This window comes from Schistocerca piceifrons, chromosome 3, assembly GCF_021461385.2.
Source record: "Schistocerca piceifrons isolate TAMUIC-IGC-003096 chromosome 3, iqSchPice1.1, whole genome shotgun sequence".
Lineage (NCBI taxonomy): Eukaryota > Metazoa > Arthropoda > Insecta > Orthoptera > Acrididae > Schistocerca > Schistocerca piceifrons.
The window spans coordinates 705,205,243-705,205,970 of NC_060140.1; positions in this window are offsets into that span (position 1 = coordinate 705,205,243).

A 728-nucleotide genomic window follows, 5' to 3' on the forward strand; every position below is an offset into this window, starting at 1 on the left:
AGGGGATAGTAGGATAGGGATAGCGAACAGTAAAGTCTGCAGGTTAGACGGTGGGCAGGGGAGAGGTGGGGAGGGGGGTAGTGAAAAAGGAGAAAAGTAAAAAGACTGGGTGTGATGGTGGAGTGAGGGCTGTGTAGTGCTGGAATGGGAACAGGGAAGGGGATGGATGGGTGATGACAGTGACTAACAAAGGTTGACGCCAGGAGAGTTAAGGGAATGTAGGATGTATTGCAGGGAAGTTGCCTCCTGCGCAATTCAGAAAAGCTGGTGGTGTGAAGGATCCATATGACAAAGGCTGTGAAGCAGTAACTGAATGAAGGATTTCATGTTTGGCAGTGTGCTCAGAAACAGTGTGGTCCACTTGCTCCTTGGCCACAGTTTGTAGTTTGCCATTCTTGGGGACAGACACCTTATTGGTTGTTGAGCCCACATAGAATGCAGCACAGTGATTGCAGCTTAGCTTGTAGATCACATGACTGGTTTCACACTTACGGCCTTTGGTGGGATAGGTATTGTTTGTGACTGGACTGGAATAGGTGTTGGTGGGAAGATGTATGGGACAGGTCTTGCATCTAGAAATAATTCAGAAGCCAAGATCACTTAAATACTGTTTACTGGATAACCGGTTTCAACACACTAAAGGTGCCATCATCGGATCTGAAAGTAACCATTTGGATATAATGATACATGAGGCAGACCAGCTTGCATCCAGGTCTGTTATGTGGGTA